At 44.5% G+C, this 17,114-nt stretch overlaps 1 long non-coding RNA gene across 1 annotated transcript; it reads right to left on the bottom strand.

Moving 5' to 3' along the window:
• Positions 1-229: 229 nt before the first annotated feature.
• On the bottom strand, positions 230-3,624 carry LOC127467582 (uncharacterized). Its single transcript, XR_007903194.1, has 3 exons — positions 3,498-3,624; positions 2,493-2,567; positions 230-2,178 (listed from the first exon to the last, which is right to left on the bottom strand). It is a non-coding gene; the product is annotated as an uncharacterized LOC127467582 (long non-coding RNA).
• Positions 3,625-17,114: the final 13,490 nt, after the last annotated feature.

The raw sequence follows: 17,114 nt of genomic DNA, 5'->3' as shown, positions 1-17,114 counted from the left end.
ACGATTTATGGGATCAGTTTAGTACAGCGATAAGCCTATCAGAGATTAACACACACACACACACACAGTTTCTGCATTTTGTAAACTGCCATCAATCCCCAGTACTGCCACCAGAGAAGATAATATCTTCTTGTCTGCAATAAAATACACTCTTTCTAAATTTGGTACAAGAAATATTTATTCCTCGCACAGCTCAACCATATGAATAAAGAACTCAAAATGACTAGATCAAGTCCAACACAAATCTGTTGGTATGCAGCATATTTTATGTCATACAAAGTTCTCCAAGTTACATGTTCAAATATGATATGAGACAACATATTGGGAACTTGGAATATGAAATCCTGGTTCTGCTAAAATCGTGGTCTAGTCATATCACTGCTTCCAATAGAGTTTGTCTCCATGCAAGCCTCAGTTGTATCAGTGCTAGAATCATTTTGCAGAGCATGGACTACAGATGAAACTGGTGGGTGAACATTCGTGTGCTTGAAATGTATTGTGCAGCTATGGCTGGACCCTAATGGTGTATTATCTTCTAACTACTTAGCTCCTTTGGCCCTCAGTAGCATTGAAAAATGCCAGAAGATGGACAGAGTGATACATAGTGATAACCACCACCAAAAGATGAGCTGGACAGTAGTGCTTCTCACTAGAGGGGAAAAGTCACTCAGATGCGAAATCAAGAAGAATGAATAAAATAGCAAAAATAGCATTCTGAGGTAGGGTTTAAAATGAGCCTGAGACTGGACCACGGGTGATGTGGTCTGTGAGGTTTGTGGGGCATCACTTGGGAGTTAAGAGTTGTGAACTGTTTTTTCAGCAGTTCCAATGGGACCAACTTTTCCCCAGCTTGTGTTCCCTCTCTGTTCTGCTGTGCTTCTTCTATTTATCTTCTGGTTTTGGTATTTAATTCTTCTGAGGAGCGACTTCTCTCTCTTCTTATAAGGTATTGCAGTACACAGTATAATAAAAACCTGATTTCTACGACAAAAACCTACGACACAAAGATCATCTTACAAATTACATAAAGGATAAATAGGTGAAGATGGAAGTCCCATCTCTGGAATGAAATATAGGGATCTATTGTCATTAAAAGCTGATGTCACTAAAAGTCTCTTTAGAAAAAGCCTCTGTTTCCCAAAGGTGGGATTTCCCTGTGTGGAAGTGTGTAAATCCAGAAGACTCTAGTCTCATCCTGCATTATGTAAAATATATAAAATCAGCAACAGCAGATGCAACCATTCTGTGTAGTCTAGAGTCCTTTCTCTGATAATGTCCAGCAGTGGTGCTGTGGTAAGACTAAAGAGTAGGGCCAGCATATAGCAACCTCTGCCCTGTATACTCTTCCAGTCTCCAGCAAGTTTTGGCTTAAGAACCCCCTGTATAATACAGCAGCAGAGCTGCATCAGGTCGCTTCTGACGTTTATTTCTTCCAGGATTGTATTTCAATTACTTCTGAAACTCACAGGAACCTCCAGCATCTATAAAATCCTGCGAAAAGGTACTCCAGAGCTTAACTGTGCATTATGTAAAGGAGCTGTTTCTTTGTTCCACTTTGAACCTGCCACTTGCCTGCCTTGAACATGTGCTGTGTGATTCTGGCATGGTATTTCTGGCCTTTCCCCCAAGCTGAGGCGTAGGAAATCATGTTTGCAGACTCAGCAGTGTAAGGCAGCATACAACAGCACCAGAGAGCCACATAGGAGATGCTGTTATTTTCATACCACTCCTCTTGGGCTTTCAAGAACCAAAAGACTCCTAGTCTTCTGGTCAGCCTTATTGACTGGATCTGGCTTTCTGGGGTTTGTGGATGGATGTACATGATAGCGAGCCTTCCTGGCAAAAGGAATGTCCTGGTTATCAAAAAGGAATTTGAAGAGAGTCTGTTTTCTTCCTTCCTCTGATTCACAGTCATGTTTCATTTCACCAGCTAAAAGCCCTGATGTGACACAGGAGGTTATTCAAGGCCATCCCATGGCAGTGCAGCTGAGTAAAAAGTATGGTTTACAACCTTACTAGCAGCTGAGCATGCTAAATACACAACTAACTTGCCAGCATGAAGAAGCCACATGGCTCCACCAGCTTTTTCACTGTAAAAATGATGGAATACATTTTCCAAGCTGCGCACAAAACTGTGCAGTACAGCCTCCTTCCTCCCTCTGCATCACTCTGCAATGGCTGTAAAGTAACACAATAAGCACCTTTATAGCCATGTTAAAGTTCCCCGATTTTCTGGTAAAGCTGTTGGTATAAAATCCCGACCCCTTACATGCTTTTTCAGACCCAAGTACTGTTTATTACACAAGTGCAAGCTCAGGTCTGCTGACACTGCTGCGGAGTTTAACAAGAGGAGCACACCGGGTTGTGCCCTCCCATGCCCTCTCATGCTGCCAGCCCCAGGGTAGGCAGGTCCTCTGCAGTGACCACGACAAAACATCAGACAGCAGAAAAACTGGCAACAACTGTGCGCACATCTAGAGTTACACTCCTACTGGGTTTTGTTTACCTTCTCCTAAAATGATCTTTGTTCCCCTATGAGAGAAATTATGCCTCTTCTCTTCTTCCTCCTGAACATCACCAAAAGGGAGAAGCACGTGTGGTAGTAAAAAAGTGTCATTAAACTACACTTGAAGTTTTAGCTGTTCTGGAATATTTGGGAAAATGTGTGAACATAGAACTAATAAGGATGTTCTACAGGTTTCAAATATCACACACAGGATTGCTGCACAGAGAGGAAGTGAGAGAAAGAAGGTTGTATATTTGATGGCTGAAATACTGCCAGTCTCTCCCCGCCACAAAACATGTTCATGACGCTGCCTAGACATAAAGTTCAGTGTTTCATTTCATCTCAATAGAGATTTTATGACTAAGGTGTCGAGGATAAGAAAAGACCAATTTGTAGTTTTATTGATCAGACTAAAGGTCAGGGGCAGACGTGTAGGTCATGGTGCTTCCTCTGAACAGACACAGGACCAAGGGCCTACCTTCTGAAAGTGAGGAATGAGGCAGGGGAGGGGGAACTTACACTGATGAAACATGACAGCTGAGATGTCAATCATGACCAAATTGGACAGGCTCAGAGATGGGAGGCCTCAAAGCAACCACAACTTTGCCCCATGCCTGCACGCTCTGGCAGAGGAGCTTGTACTATGTTTGCTGAGGCTGTGATGTGGTATATGGGCAAACCCCAAGATGTGATTTAATATAATAAAAACATAATTCATGGTGACGAAGTTTATGAGATCGGGTTTCCCAGTCTTAGCTGAACCACATAAAGCATATACTGTCACCACAGGCATTTTGGCTGAAATGGTAGGGGCTTCTGCTGCATGGAGATAGCCTGGAAGGCATCTGTCACCATGCCCCTCTCTGGGCTGGCTGCAATAGTAGGATAACACAAAACTACACTGATTCATTGTCAGGAATTTAGTTTAGACTTAAAGTGCCATGAAGTGAAATGGTTTCCACAGCAATGTCAGTTTTTCTCCTCTACTTACATTAATTTTGTCCTCATTTGCCCCTGTGAATCACCACTGAAAGTGAGACTTGGTCTCTGTAGTATATTCTGCTCCAGGTCTCTCTGTGTTATATTTGCAGTGTAAAGCTGCTTATGGCTGAGACTCTGCTTGCTGTAAAAGACAGAAGATCCAGCATAGCTTTAATTAAAGATGGTTTAAGCTAACTTTTGTTCCCGCTGATTCTGAAGTATGCCAAGAAGTCATCTTCATGCCTCTGGAAGATCCCTTGATTGTTCTGCCTGCTTACCCTAAGACTAGCAATAGAAGGAGGTCTTCATACTTTCCTACCATTTATGATACATGCAGGCCAGGCAAAAATTAGTATAAGTGACTTAATTTAGATATTGGTTTTCCTGACCTTACTTCTTCAGATGTAGTCAGTACAAAGCAAAAAATGGGTTTTGTTTTATGGTAAATTCGATCTTTAGGTACAAAGGATTCCTAACTCACAACTGACAGGCTAACATAGCTAAGCTCTTTGAAGATGAAATAGAGAGCTAAAACTTTCCCTTTTATTTCTCTTCTCTACATTCAGCTGAGGGCAAAGTAAGCCTGAAAATAGGCAATGTCCCTGAAGAAGGTATATCATTCCATGTACAAAACATCTCTTAAGAATCTGTCCCATCATCCAGGCTGTAAGATGGTTTGATTAATATCCCACTACTTTACTAAATTTGTAATGAAGGAAACAATACTGGTAATTTCTTGGTATCTGATCCAGCCTTATGGCAGAGAAGGCAACTGTGTCTGTATACTGGTATCCTTTTGAGCCCTGTTTTCTCTGAATTTGGAATTAACTGAGAGCCAGTTGAAGGCCCTTGGAAGCAGAAGTTTAGGAATGGTGCATGTTACACATGAGGTATCTCAGGAAGTAAGATGGTCCAGCATACACATTTGCACAAACCACATGCTGAAGTAGAGAACAGGCCTACTTTTATTTGCATTTTCTTGAACTCATATTGGCTGAATTTTTCTGTGCCTGTACCATCTTCATCCTGATGGTTTTTGAGCTCCAGACAAAACCTGGTTTTATCACACACATGCCTTCCAGCAATTTAATTCCCCATCTTTCTTTTCATGCTGTCTTTCTTTCTTCTACCTGTTCATCAGCTGAGTAATGAAGTTCCATGGTAGGTTCTGGTGATCATAAGACATGAGTTCTAATGTCTTGAGGCAGAGAGTGGTGTAGTTAAGTTACACAGCTCATTGCTATGCAGCTTGGTGGCTTCTAGATGCCTGCTGAGTTATCAGTCAATTGGAGCTTTCTCTGGCCACAGTGAATTCACGATTGTGGCAAGCTATAAGAGTCATAAAAATATGGATGTCCTGTCTAAGAGCTCATTCTAAAGAAAAAGATGCATCCATGTTATTAGACAAAATCTTATAATAGTTATCTATACCTCAAGTAGCGATCTTCATGCCTAGCAGACTTAAGAATCCAGTGTAACACTTAGCACATATCTCCCTCTGTTCTATATCTTTTCTCTGGACTGTGGAGCAAGAGAAAGGTCCTAACCTCACATAACAAGGATTGAATAGCCAAGGCTCTGTATTCAAATTATAGCCTCAATGCTCCATTACTGTGCATTTCTATCACCTTCAATACTCATATATTTGAATGTCTGGTAAACAGGGTATTCTAGTAAGGAAAAAGGAAAGATCATATTTACTTAGTATGATAAGAAAATAGAGAGCTGCCAGCAAATATACCCACATTTTGCAGCTGAGGGGGTTTGCATTTAACAGCCATGCCGATTAGACCACATCAGATCTTGTAATTAGCTGACAGCATTGGGGGAGAGACATTCCCAGGGTGAAGCCAAATTGCAGCCGCAGTGTCTGTGCTGTGTCATATGGGGAAGTGACCCATCAGTGGGAAGATTTGGGAGGACAATATCAAAAAGGATCCTAGTCTGCAAAGAGTTCAGTCTATGGAGGAGGTAATAGGCAGAGATTGTTAGAGGGAAAATGCAGGGAGGGAAAGCTGGAAGCCCACAGGCATCAGTTTGATTTAGAAGAGCAGAGACAATACAGTAGCCTCATGTACGCAGGCAAAATCTTAATCTCAGAAGGATCTTATTGTGTGGAGAAACACTCCTTTTGATCTTTGATGTGTAAAGGCTGGTTAGGGACACAATGAAACATTACAGAGAAATTGGGCAGAAAGATTTCAGCAGCCATATAATCAAGGACAGGAGACAAAAGGATGAGATTTGGGAGGGTTTACGATGAGGGCACAAGATAGATTTGGGGCTACAACAAAAGAGAGTCAAGTCCAAAATTGGGACCCTACTTTGACCTTACAGGTAGAATAGGTGTAAAAAGTCTCTGAGAGCTGAAACTGGAGATAGCGTTTTGCTAGCCAGGAAGGTGTATTTGAGATAAGGGTGGTAAAAAAACCAGACATGATTCACTGTGGATAGTAAGACAGCAAAGCTGAATTTCCTATTTTGTTTCAGTCTACTTTCAGGACATCCTTTGGCATGTGTTTTCACCACCAGGCCAACTCTCCGAGCTGGCATACAGATGAAAGCAAAGCCTGACCTTTTTCCCATGGGATCTGTTGTCACCTGTGCATTTTGCAAGGGCTTCTGGAGCCATTTCCACTCATGCTGCACAGTGCAGCTCTTCCCCAAGGAGCTGTGACCAAATGTGCCTGTGTGGGAACACATGGGAACAGTGCAAAGGGAGCTGCAGTCCAAAGAGGCGCAGGTGGGCTACTAGTGTAAACTAGTAGCTAGTGACAACTTTTGCCACAAAGAGGATGTGTTACGATCCCAAGTGAAATCAACTTCCATGTTTTGCTGTGCATCTCAGGGTAGGTCAACTGCACCTGACCAAAAAACAAACAAACAAACAAAACCCTGAACAGAACATGAGCCTGGGTAGAGGAGACACAAGGGTTGGTAATTACTGCTATGTGTTTGCTGGAGGAGCTGTGGTATAACATGTGACACTTCTGCGGAGTTTTTAATCTGAAGGTCTTCCTCTTGGATGTGAACAGAAAGGAAAACAAAGCCCTGAGCTCAGCTCCACATCCCACTTCAGGGCCAGCAGACTGCTCAGCCTGCCTCAGGTGCACCTACCTCACCTACACCTCTATTTTAGAATCATAGAATTAATTCTTTATGTCGGAAAAGACCTCTAAGATCATTGAGTCCAACCATTAACCCAGCACCACCATGTTCACCACATCCCCAAGTGCCACATCCACACATTTTTTGAACACTTCCGAGGACGGTGACTCAACCAGTTCCCTGCGCAGTTGCAATGTTCACAGTTCACAGTTCCAATGCCTGACCACCCTTTCAGTCAAGATTTTTTTCCAAATATCCAATCTAAACTTCCCCTGACACAGCTTAAATCTATGTCCTCTTGTCCTGTCACTGGAAGATGATTTACCTGGAAGAAGACACCAACCTCCACCTGTCTATAACATCCTTTCAGGTAGTTGTAGAGAGCAACAAGGTTCCCCCTGAGCTTCCTTTTCTCCAGGCTAAACAACTCCGGCTCTCTCAGCCACTCCTCATAGGACTTGTGCTCCAGATCCCTCACCAACTCCGTTGCCCTTCCCTGGTCATACTTCCTGCCCATACCTAGTCAGACCCTCAATGTCTTTCTTGTAGTGAGGGGCCCAGAACTGGACACAACACTCGGGGTGTGGCCTCACCGTGGCCGGTACAGGGGGATGGCCATTGCCCTAGTCCTGCTGGCCACCCTATTGCTGATCCAGGCCCGGATGCTCCGCACTGCAGCGGCGGGACACGCCGGGCTGCCCCCGCTCCCCGGGGAAGCAAACGGGCTCCCGGGGCCGGGCCGCGGCCGCCTCTGCCACCGCCTTCTCCGGCGACACGGCGGCGATCGGGGCGCAGCCGGCAGCTGCTGCGGGCTGGTTTCCATGGAGACCGCGGGGGGAGGCCCTGGCGGAGGGGAGATGTCTGCGGGGACGCGCGGGGGGAGCGGCGGGCAGGGATGGCGGCGGGGAGCGGGAGGGGAAGGGAGGCAGGCGAAGGGCGGCGGCCGGAACCCTTCGCTCGGGAGGGAGAGGCTTCCCCGCGGGCCCAGCGGGCGGCAGCGGGGAGACCGGGGTCGCTGGGGTGGCTGCAGGACAGTGACAGGGTGTCCAGGGGAGGGAGAGGAGGATGAAGAGCACGTGGGGATGCTGCTGTGGCAGGCTGTCACTTCCATGGAGGCCTGGCCAGGTGACTGCTCTACAGAGCTCTGCGGCTGCATCCTCCGTGGAGATCTGCAGCAGGCTTAGGGAAGGCACAGCCATCCTCCCCGTTAAATATTTAGCAGTTTAGCCCAGCCGCATCCTCTGGTGGGAGCCCCGATGGTGCCCGTGGTCACGCTCCGGTGTTGGAACACAGGGTGCAGGCAGGTGCTCGGCGAGGATCAGAGCGTGGGGTAGTGGGCAAAGCCGCAGAGGGGCTGCAGAGGAAAAACAAACTGCCTGTGTGAGCACACGGGCTTGGGCTTCACAAAGGAAAGAGTTGCAGAGTTCAGGGTGGTGGTTACCGTGCAGCAAAGTGCTTGTCACCATGGTGACCGAGCAGTGCCGCATCTTCCTGGGAGTGGAAAGCACCAATCCTAGTGTTTTGCAGTGTGAGACCAGTGGGTTAAATGCAGCTAGTTTCACCTTTCGAAGGCAGGGGTGACAATCTTTGTGGGAACTGTATATATTCCATGATATGGATTGATTGGAATCAGCCTGGTGCCAAGCCAGTGGCTATATGTATACAAGAAGGACACCATTAATATGTGCCGGTGTCCATTGCAGGCAGTGTCTTCCAAAAAGAGATTTGCAAAAGTGAAGGCAGCAGCAGGGAGTGCAGCAGGGCAGGAGGGTGGAGGTGGCAAAGCTATTGTTTGTCTCGAACTTTGAAAAGTAAACGAAGTTTTGACTGAAGGTTAAAATATATTGGTGTCATTGAGTAGAGGATGGGATTCATCAAGTTTTAGCTAAGGTGTTCAAATTTCTGTCTTAGGTAGTTATAAATATATCAGTGTATATTTACGTATAAATTTAACATAAATATGTTGAATGTTAAGCCCAAAAGGATCCAATGAAACTTTTTTGGTTGGTTGTTGGGGTTTTTTTCATCTGTTTATGAGGAATTGAAGTAACACTTCTAGCTATCCATCTTCAGGTATACCAAGAGCTTTCCTGGTACTTTGGGATTTGTTTGGGTTGTTTTGGTTTTGGTTTTTGTTTGCTGGTTGGTTGGGTTTTGTTTGTTTGCTTGTTTTTCTTTTTTTTGTTGGTGTTTTTAATTTTTTTTTTTTTTAATTTTATTTTACCAGCAGCATATCGTAATTTGATAAAAGTTATTACTGCTCCATACAAACTTTGATCCTTTTCAGGAAGTCCTAAGTATTCATTCCAGAAGAAAACTCTTTAAAACCCCTCATCACTGGTGGCTCCCATGAAGGGTGACAGCAAACTTCCCTGAGCCTCTGGAAAATTTCTCCTGCATGCCTGTCTAAGAAGATGGTAGCTCTACACATGGTCTAAGAGACTTGCCATTCACTGGTTCTCATATATGGGAACTCAACCAGAGTGAGGGAAAACCAAAAAAGGGAAGAAATAGTGGATTCACCCTTAGCCAGGTCTCCTTAGGGTCACTGAGAATGAAGCTTGCTTAGGGAAATAGTGGCAGATTCCTGAAGCATTCAAGGAGGATTTTGTTGTAGGGGAGAGGAAATTTTGAGTTCAAGAACTGTTTGCACTCCAAAAGACAGTGCCCATTAGGGAGGTGAAAACAGCACTCATGGATGACTTATTCAAAATATGTTCAGATGGGTAAGGCAGTGTTGTGCTGTGAGTACTTGAGAATGCACCAGATGAGATGGTGTATCTGTGCATATCCATGCAGAGATGTGATCCCCGGAAGGAAATTAGCCATATTAGCATAGCGTGACATTGAGGTTAATATCCCCCATCTCTGAGTAGAATTTGTTGGGTCTTGAAGCACATGTGGCTATATTGTTTCTACCTCTATAGTTATTTGGGGCACAACTACCCATGACCAAAACCAGAAAAAGTAGGCAGGAGCTGCAAGAGGTACTGAAAAACCTCCAACCCCACTGTCAACTCTGCCAAAGCCTGGCTGTCAACTCCACTTAGAAAAGGGCTGAGTTGTGTACAGCAACATTTATGGCTGAGGCTACTGGCCTCTCAGAAACATCCTTGTTTCCTCTATTCCCTTATTTTTGGAGTCTTGAGAGACTCCATTTCAGTTCCTTTCTGCCTTCTTTACCTTCCCAATCCTTTTTCTTTCTCTCTCCTCTTCTTGCACAGGAATACTGCAGTGGCAATCTCCACATCAAAACTGATTTTTTCCTACACTCCTGAGAATCCACCAGCCTCCTCTGCCACTACGTTGAGGGATCTCTGGTGTAGCCACATCCTTTGAGACCACCCAGCTCAGGTATGTTCCCTATAGATAACCTGACAGAAAGCCCTGCTCCCTGTCACCCTTCCTCCCTTGCCACGACACTGTAGGAATGGCAGCAGCATCAGAATTACCTGGCTGCTTTTCAGAGGAATGTGTCCCAGAGCAAAGTAAGGGAGTGGCCTCAACCACTCAGTATAATTAAACACAGCAGCATTTTTGTGTAGCCTGTGCCGTGGCAACCACAGCAGTTATTCTCATTCAGCTGGAAGGTTTGGAAGGCAGAGATGTGGTATTTCACAAAAGATCCTCCTTGCAGGCAGGGCCTTAAACCATTTCACTGAATGAAATACACTCGTGGAGAGAGGAGTGCCAGAGGAGGGAAAGGGGGATGGAGAAAAACACACTGCATAGAACCACACTATTTCTGGCTGTTGCTCAATAATAGCTCTTGAGGCAGCACCTGATATACTATTAGGGTGAGAAAGGCATTTTATATGTAATGCTTTGGCACCTTGATAGCATCTCTGTTTTTTCTCTTATTCTCTCTTGAGTTCCCCAGAGAGGCAATATATTGTCTTCCCTCTAGTTAAAGGGAGAGGGGGCTAATTGCATTGACAGGTCACTCTGTTTCTGTTGAAGGTGAAAGCAAAGGGCTAGCTAATTCATGCACACAGACAAGAGGATATAGCACTGTACTGTCAGCCATTCCAGGTACTATCATTAAGGTGAGGTGAGGCAGCTTGGCACAGTGCATGTAGCACTTGCTGGAGCAAACATCTGGGTCAGGGTAGCAGAAGGAGTAATGCTGATAAAGAAAAGCCAGTCAGAAATGAAGGGAAAATCAGAATAAAAGACAAAGGGTCTGATTGTTTGGTTGCTATATATGACACTAAATTCTTCTGGCACCATTAATGGGAAGAGAAATTGTGTGGTCATGGTACTTTTGCATCCCAGCTATTCTTTACTCTAATACACCCAACATACAGGTCAGGTGGTAACATTGCCAAGGGTAGAGTAGCAAGCACAACTTGGGACATGCCAAAGGGACTGTGAGATCCCTTGCCACCCAAGATGGGCTTTAAATATTATGCTGGAGGTCTTGAGACACACAGACAGAACACAAGTCATGATCTGCTGAAGGGAGCGGCAGAATTGGAGAGCCTAAGGTTGGAACTCCTGCATTCAAGTTCAAACTTCTTCAGGACTTAAGGTTTGGATACTGCTGCCAATGAATGCAAAGGAAATTTGGCAAATGCCCTCAGCTAATGCAGGAGAATAATATCACCTGAGTCTAACATAGTGCTTTTCATCAAAATATCTCATGTCTGTGTCATTACTGATAGTTTTTTATGTCTTAGGAAACAGAGATGTGGAGAAGGAAAGAGAAATTGTCCAAAATTGCCCCCTAAAGTGCTGGTAAAACAAATAGGAAACCTGCTGCCTTACACTGCCAAACTGAGTTTACTTGTCATGCACAAGGGAATGAAACATAAGGCTGCTGTCTTCCTCTCAGTCCTTCTGAGATAAAGCAGAGAACTCTCTCTCAGACTGTGGATACTAAAGTCTCCTGTGCCAGGATAGCAGATGACTGCGCTGTGTGTGTCCCATGCCCTATGAGGATCATTGTCCAGACACGTCTCACTTTGCAACTGGTCTGAAGTATTCTTTCCTCATGTGGGATGGCAAATGGTGGGGAGGTAACTAGATTGATCTCCCTTGTAGGCCTTTCCCTGGGACTTGGTACGCAGGTTCCAGATGGTACAAAGCCCCTGCTGCTCAGATCTGCACAAAATCCTGTGTCTTCCTCAACCTATTTCACAACAGATTTGGCTTGCTCTCAGTCGGTTGCTATTTGTACAAATTAAGCTGAGCTGCCAGGAATGTTTGCAAACAGGGAAAAGCAAAGTGGGATGCACAAAGCAAGTCAAAATAGGTCTCAAATCTGGCAAAATGCCTTCAGGTGCTTATAACATTTGACTTACTCTAGCCCGTGTATTACACACCCACACACTCATTCATCCAGCTTTCTCTTGCCTTCACGCCCACACACGCTCACCCTTCACAAATTCATTCACCTTCTCTTCTCCCCCATCACTTTCTCTCCCAGACACGGTCATTCCCACACACAAATCTACCTCAGACACACTCTTTGTTCCCCACATACAGGCACACACACATTTTTGAGTGCTGAGTGCAGTGTCTGTAGGTGGTGTATATACATTCATGTAGCAGACGATGCTGTAACCTTATACCTATGCCGAGAAAAAGCCTTTGGGATTAGTGAGCTGAGAGCTCTGATTGCTCTCACTTTCATGTAAAATACTACTAATCCAGTTTATGGGGCTGGCTGTTTCCATCCTTCTCTGCCTTCATTTTCCACAGAACCTCCCTTTCTACTCACCTTCCTCTTTCTCCCCTTGCCTGTTTCTCCCTATGCTTTCCCTTTCCCACGTTACTGCCCAAGATCACAGTGTTTTAGAGAGCTTGGCCATCCCTGTATCTCTCCATGACCTAACACTGGTCCTGATTACCTCACTGAGAGAATGATCAGGGATGAGCAATGAGCCTGCCATGCAGTGTGGGGCACAGGGCAGGAAATCCTGCAAGGTGTGGTGAGATCAGAGGCAGAGACGGTAAGTGATGGGGAGGATCATGCTGCCATCCGAGCAGCACTGAGTCCGCCTGGCATTGAGCCTGCCTCTAATGGAATGTGACCCACCGCTGGGAATGAGCTCATCTGTAATCCACTTAATTGAGTTTTATGAGCAGGACTCTCACATCAGGGAGCCAGCCTGCCTTCTCCCTAGCACTCACCCTCCTTTGCTTGCTGCTTGGGGAAGAGAAGGGAAGTGGGGGTGCATGCACTGCTCTACCAAGCTGATGATCATCTGGCTTCTGATTTTCTGCCTGTCCTGGGGAATGGGCAGGGTCTTGGACAAACATGCTCTTCAAGACACCCACTGCCATGGTGTAATGTTGTTTGTTTCTGCTTCAGGATGCTCAAAATTCCATGTGGCTATTGATAATGCTGTCAGGACTGAAGAGCCTTAACTTTTCCCAGCTTTTTGGTCTCTATGCAAGTCCTGGGTACTCAAAAGAAAAGCGTTGATGTGCCTTATAGATCTCACATATGCATGAACCATCTTACCTGTGAGTCCAAGTAGCATGGGGACAGTCATTCTGATCTAACTCCTGCTTTCAGTGTGCAGTGATCTAAGTGCTGAAGCTGTCAGGATCCCATAAGAGCCTTTGTTTACACTGTAATGTCTTTGCCATCTTTAGCATTTGCATCATCATTTGTTTGTACTGTGTGAATTGGTCATATAAGAACCAGCAGACAGAGAAATCTGGCTGTTGTCTGCCAGGGGATTTGCAGGCTTGACTCTGTCTGGTGAAAGATGCAACCTTTTCTCTTGGTGAAGTAGAACAAGGGAATCAAGAGAAAGTGAGGGAGGGAGCCTTCTCTCCAAGAGAGCATTAATCTCCTCGGAAGGGGCTTGACCCTCTGGCATGCAAAATTTGGGATGTATTCCCTCCAGTGCTGACATAAATGTCTACATTTGAAATAAGTTCTGGGTGCAACTACCACTGCTTTTCTATCACTTCTGCTCTACCTTGCAGGAGAAAACTTTGTCATAGTTTCAGATCAAATGTTGCACACACATTACAGAGCAGTAGCTCAGCAGTTCCACAAATCCGTAACTTTAAGGAAAGGTCATGGTATATGGAAAGGGAAGTGTCCTGGTGCATGAATACAAAGACCATAAAAGACCTGTTCAGGGAACATCAGTGTTGCCACTGTGCACTGAGTGATACTTCAGGTGTTTCTTAAAATCCCCAGACACCAGATTCATGGCAACACATGATAATAAAAAAATTCATTTTTCGAAATATGTGCTTGTAGTCTTCACAGCTGCAGACAAAACTGAAAAATTGGACCAGAGAACATCTGAGGATTCAAAACCCAAAGAGGAAATAAAAAGAATCCATATTATATGGTTTGATAGTTTGGGTTTTGTTTGTTTGTTTGGGTTTGGTTTGGTTTGGTTTTATGGTAATCTCACCATTTAAAACCAATTTTTTGGTTTTAAGCTAATCTCACACAGAGGTGCAATGACTTTCTATTGACATCCCATGCTGAGATGCTATAATGACTATTAAGGATGGTTCAGTGCAAGTGTACTACAGATGAAGTGCTTGTTTTCTTCCCTTCTGCTTTCTGAAATTTAGTATTCTGTAAATTATGAAATCATGGAATCATACAATAGTTTAGGTTGGAAGGGACCTTTAAAAGTCATCTAGTCCAACCTCCTGCAATGAGCAGGGACATCTTCAACTAGATCAGGCTACTCAGAGCCCCAAGAGTTCTTTCATGACCCAGCATCTCACTTTCACGTTTCCCTGCTGTCCCAATTCCATGTACACATGTGTGTGAGGAAAGGCTTTACTCATACAAAATGACTCTACTACTCCACTACTACCAATTTAACAGATAAATTTGTTGGAAATCAGATGGAAAGTGAAAGACTGGTATTCAGTTGGACAAACTTAGAGACTGTCTTGGAGGGAATGAAGATACTTTTTTTTTCATACCATTTACTTTTAAATCTGCAAACAGTCGTCCCTGTGTTATGTGAAGTCCCCAAATGGCCATGCAGTCTGGATAGAGGTAACACTGTTCCAGTGAATCCAATGCTGGAAATATCTTCTCCCAACTTGAATACATCCTTCTGCCATGTCCTTTCACTGTGAAGCTCCTGACATGTTTGATTCTATTTTATCCCTTGAGCAATACTTAGCTTCAAAAATGGCAGGAGACCCTTGGTATTGCCTCCGGCTCTCTCTGTTTGTAGGAGCTGCACAAAACATATGGTACATGGAGAAAGGAAGAGCTGTTAAAAGGATGAAAGCTGTTTCAGTAAATTTGCTTGTTAGGAGCCAGTGGAGTATCTGTCATCGATGAAAGCAAAATATTTTAGGATATTTGTACTTTATGGTATGCATGTTTTTCAGAGAAGTTTGGTAAAAATAATTTTTTTTGAGAAATACACTATCCAGGAAATTTCTTCTGCTTCAATCCCAAAGAGAAGCTTGTGTGCGTCATGTCCTCCCTGTCCATGGCAGTTGGCCTAAGAAAAGACACTGACCCTCTCTACAGTATTTGCCTCTTGTTTAGATGTTCAGGCAATAGTGGGGGATATATTGTTTATCTAGGACAGAGGCAATCTTGAAGTAGCCAAGATCAAAATAATTGCTGCTCTTTCTTCCTCCTTCCCCCATTAAATTGCCAGATTTGCTGGTGAGGCTGAGCTACAGGCAGGAGACAGAGAGCTAACAGGGGCTGTGCTGTGCTGTGGAGGTCCATACCTCATCAGCTGTGGAAGGTCATGCGGCTCTCCACTCTCAGTAATAAATACACAGCTTGGCTCTCCAGCCTAGCCCTCCCCCACTGAGCTCTTCACATACATCTATAAAACACCCACTCACATGTATGCCTATAAACAAGCAAACAAATCATGCCACCTAAAAAAACTAATTGAACAATTCCTCCTACAGCCTGGGAAGGAAAAGAAGAAAAAAGGATGTTGGTTTTTTTTCTATTTCTTAAACACTGAAGAGCTACTTAACTACTATTGCGACAGAAAGGTAGATAACTAGGTTGATTACACAGTAAGAAAAGTAGAGGAAACTGGAAGAGAGAGAGAGGAAGAAGCTTTGTCTTGTGTCTCTGTCAGCTTGATTAGTGGCTTTCTCCTGAATCCTCAATGGAATGGCCTCTCTGGGTCAATCTCATTAGAGATAAAAATGGAAGAGCTGCAGGAGTCCATACTGAGCTTTACCTAGAAAGTTTGACAGCAGGGCCACTGTTCAGGCTTGGAGGAACAACAGCAAGATCAGAAGGCCACTGAGGTGGAGATGGCTGTGATAACAGCACCACTGACCAAGTGACCTGTGGAAAACCATTTGTTCAGCAGGACACCAAAACACAGGTTTGTTCCTAACGACAAACCAGTAGCCAAGACACCATGACAAGTAGATGCTGAGCAGATAATTTTCCAGACAAGCTGACTAGCCCACAGGTGACATTTCCCTACAGGTCCCCAGAGAGTTACTGAAATCTATCGAAGGTGATTCTAAGAAATAAATCTGTTCACAATCAGCAAGTAAGGTTTTAAGGTCAGCAGCCCTCATGGGGCTGTGTGAGGCCTACAGAATTTTCTCAAGCAGGAAAGGCATCTAAATAGCATTCAAAATGATCAGGATCCCTAGTGTCAGGGTATTTAATGTCAGGAAGAAGTTGTCAGGAAGGAGGAAAAAAGTCTGTGGTTCCTGAGGGCAGCTGAACTAGTCTCCCAGTCTGTTTTCTAGGGAATATTCTCCTTGCAACAGATGACCATGTGGCTATTAGAAATAGCAGAAAAGGGGTCGGGAAACCCATGTGCTGCAATAGACTTGCAACTGCACTGGGTTTCTCACTGTAGAAAGGGGCTTGGTGATGGTTTCCTACCTCAGAGGTAGCGTGAGATTGGGTCCTGCTTGTGAAATGCTCTTTTATCTAGTGCAACACAGTGTGCCAGTGCTATGAACAGCCTCACAGATGAAATTGTGGATACTTGGTGTCTGTTCCAAGGGGCAAAAGGGGAAACTGCACATGAGGGTATGTGGTGCATGGGAGAAGTTTGCAGTGTATCTTTTCCCACTCTATCAATTCTGTGGAGAGAAAGAGGCTGGCATTAACACTCACTGTATGGATTTTGCAAGGTCTGTGGTGATATGTGCTATGTGCTTCCTGCAGTAGATTAGAGTCAATTTCTATATTGTCAAAAGTGGCTAGAAATAGTCTATTTTGCCATGTGCTTTGCTTTAGTTGTTTTTGTGGGAGCAGAAAGCTGCGCTGGCATGGTCAAGGAAATCACTACTTCAGAATTCCAGTGGGATTATAACATAACAAGGGCCAAAATACTGCTGGGCATGGGAGTTTCCTGCAACCTCTTCAGTGCTGCTGACAATGCACCTGTGCTGTCTATAGTGTCATAGCCACACTTCCACCGCAAACCTTCAGATATACTCCTAAAATGGGATCTACTGTCTATTCTAATCTTTGCCTATGTACCTCTACACTGTGATCCCTGGCTAGTCCTGGCTCAGCAGTCTTTCTGTTGGGAGCTGTGTGGCCCTTGGCTGATACAGGTAAGCA

The sequence above is a fragment of the Manacus candei genome, unplaced genomic scaffold (genome assembly GCF_025592945.1).
Source record: "Manacus candei isolate 608988 ecotype Guabito, Panama unplaced genomic scaffold, ASM2559294v1 h1tg000014l, whole genome shotgun sequence".
NCBI classification, from domain to species: domain Eukaryota; kingdom Metazoa; phylum Chordata; class Aves; order Passeriformes; family Pipridae; genus Manacus; species Manacus candei.
The sequence above is the reverse complement of the archived record's forward strand: the minus strand, read 5'-3'. Positions and strand labels throughout refer to the sequence as shown.